Below are 3034 nucleotides of genomic sequence, written 5' to 3' on the forward strand. Positions count from 1 at the left end.
GATTTTGGTAAAATTTGGGAATTTTGGGTTTTTTTGGGATAAATTTTGGGAATTTCAGGATTTTCCGGGTGGAATTTTTAGGATTTTGGGGTTAATTTTGGGGATTTTGGGGTTTTCCGGGTGGAATTTTTGGAATTTTGGGGTTTCCATCCAAAATTTGGGTATTTTTGGGGTGATTTTGGCCGTTTTGGGGTTTTTTTCCGGTGCGTTTTTTTCTGATTTTGGGGGTTTTGGGATGGAAGTTTTGGGATTTTTGGGTGAATTTCGGCGATTTTGGGGTTTTCCGGGTGGAATTTTGAGAATTTTGGGGTTTCCATCCACAATTTTGGTATTTTGGGGGTGATTTTGGCCATTTTTGGGGTTCCCAGATCCGCAATTTGGCCGCGCTTTTGCTCCGGCGGTTCCTGAGGAAACTTCCGGCGGAAATGATTGACAGGTGGGCGGGGCTTGACGGAATGGGCGGGGCTTGGGCTCCATTAGTTTCAGTGGGAGTGGGCGTGGCTTGGGCTCCATTGGTTTCAATGGGAGTGGGTGTGGCTTAAATACTATTGGAATCAATGAGGAGTGGGCGTGGCTTGGGCTCCATTGGAATCAATGGGGAGTGGGCGTGGCTTGGTTTGCATTGGTTTCAATTGGGAGTGGGCGGGGCTTGGGCTCCATTGGTATTAATGGGGAGTGGGCGTGGCTTAAATATAATTGAAGTTAAGGGGGAGTGGGCGTGGCTTGGGCTCCATTGGTTTCAATGGGAGTGGGCGGGGCTTGGGCTCCATTGATTTTAATGGGGAGTGGGCGTGGCTTAAATCCCATTGGACTCTATAGGGAGTGGGCGAGGCTTGGGGTCCATTCGTTTTAATAGGGAAGGAAGGGGCGTGGCTTAAATCTAATTGAAATTAATGGAGAGTGGGCGGGGCTTGGGCTCCATTGGAATCAATAGGGAGTGGGCGTGGCTTGGGCTCCATTGGTTTTAATGGGGAGTGGGCGTGGCTTAAGTTCCATTGGTTTCAATGGGGAGTGGGCGGGGCTTAAATTCCATTGGAATCAATGGGGAGTGGGCGTGGCTTGGGCTCCATTGAAATCAATGGGAGGGGGCGTGGCTTGGGCTCCTTTGGTTTCAATTGGGAGTGGGCGGGGCTTGGGCTCCATTGGTATTAATGGAGAGTGGGCGTGGCTTAAATATAATTGAAGTTAATGGGGAGTGGGCGTGGCTTGGGTTCCAATGGAACCAACGGGGAGTGGGCGTGGCTTACATATAATTGAAGTTAATGGGGAGTGGGTGTGGCTTGGGCTCCATTGGTTTCAATGGGAGTGGGCGGGGCTTGGGCTCCATTGATTTTAATGGGGAGTGGGCGTGGCTTAAATCCCATTGGAATCTATGGGGAGTGGGCGGGGCTTGGGGTCCATTCGTTTTAATAGGGAAGGAAGGGGCGTGGCTTAAATCTAATTGAAATTAATAGGGAGTGGGCGGGGCTTGGGCTCCATTGGAATCAATGGGGAGTGGGCGTGGCTTGGGCTCCATTGGAATCAATGGGGAGTGGGCGTGGCTTAAATACCATTGAAATCAATGGGAGCGGGCGGGGCTTGGGCTTCATTCGTTTCAATGGGGAGTGGGCGTGGCTTAAATATTACTGGTTTCAATGGGGAGTGGGCGTGGCTTGGGCTCCATTGGTTTCTATGGGGAGTGGGCGTGGCTTGGGCTCCATTGAAATCAATGGGAGTGGGCGGGGCTTGGGCTCCAATGATTTTAATGGGGAGTGGGCGTGGCTTAAATCCCATTGAACATAATGGGGAGTGGGCGGGGCTTTAAAAAGGGGGCGTGGCTTGGTTTAAATGACGTTTAATGGGAAAGGGGCATGGTTTGAAGCGGAGGGGGCGTGGCTAACGCTGGCTCCGCCCCTTTCCAGGCTCCCACAGGTTTTGGTCGAGGCCTTGGACCGAGAGACGGAGTGAGTGGGGGAGGGGCGGGGAAATGAAAAAAAAATTATAAAATTCACAAAAAATTCACAAAAAATTCAACAAAAATTCACAAAAAAATCACCAAAAATTCAGGCAAAATTTGCCCAAAATTTACCTTAAATTCCCCCAAAAATTCACCCAAAATTGACCCAAAATTCACAAAAAAAAATCCCCCAAAATTCTGCCAAAGATTGAGCCAAAATTCATAAAAAAATTCCCCAAAAAATCCTAAAATTCACCCAAAATTTGGATTTTTTCGCTGAAAATTTGGGATTTTTTTGGGAAACACCAAAATTTGTAGATTTTGGGTTAAAATTGGGGATTTTTGGTAAAAACCCCAAATTTGGGGAGAAAAAAATCCAAATTTTCACCAAAAAAAGGTGAATTTTACCTTAAAAACCACAATTTTTTTGCTAAAAACTCCAAATTTTTTTCTGAAAATTCAGGATTTTTTCTGGAAAATTTAAAATTTTTCAATTTTGTGTTAAAAATGTGAATTTTTATTCCAGGAGGAGCTGCCAGCGGGCTCTGGGCCATCTCGGGGCGCGGCTGCTGCTCCGGGGGGGGCCCCGGCTTTGGGAGCCTCTCGAGCTCTGGGCCCGGGAGGCGGCAAAAACCCCCAAAATCCAGGTGAGAATGAAAAAATTCGGGATTTTACACCCAAAATTTGGGATTTTCGACCCAAAATTTGGTTTCTTTGACCCAAAATTTGGGTTTTTCCACCCAAAAATTGGGGGAATTGTGGGGGGAATTCCAAAAATGGGGCAAAATTTGCTCAAAATCCTCACAAAATTGACCCAAATTCTGGAAAATGGAGATGAGGAACACAAAATTTGGGATTTTCCACCCAAAATTTGGGGATTTTGAGCAAAAATTTGGATTTTTTGACCCAAAGTTGGGGGATTTGGGGTGAAAATCCTGAAATTGGGGAAAATTTGAACGAAAATTGTGGAAAATTTGGCCTTAAATCTGTGAAAATTGAGCTGAGGATTCAAAATTTGGGGATTTTGAGAAAAAATTTGGGCTTTTTGACCCAAAAATTGTTTTTTTGAGCCAAAATTTGGGGGTTTTGACGCAAAAT

General features: G+C 46.1%; 1 long non-coding RNA gene across 1 annotated transcript; it reads left to right on the forward strand.

Moving 5' to 3' along the window:
• The first annotated feature begins 333 nt into the window (after positions 1-333).
• Positions 334-2581, forward strand: LOC130587014 (uncharacterized). The gene is made up of 3 exons (XR_008966740.1): positions 334-436; positions 1902-1943; positions 2463-2581. It is a non-coding gene; the product is annotated as an uncharacterized LOC130587014 (long non-coding RNA).
• Positions 2582-3034: the final 453 nt, after the last annotated feature.

The sequence above is a fragment of the Malurus melanocephalus genome, unplaced genomic scaffold (genome assembly GCF_030028575.1).
Source record: "Malurus melanocephalus ecotype Western Australia unplaced genomic scaffold, MMel_1.1 scaffold_1459, whole genome shotgun sequence".
NCBI lineage: Eukaryota > Metazoa > Chordata > Aves > Passeriformes > Maluridae > Malurus > Malurus melanocephalus.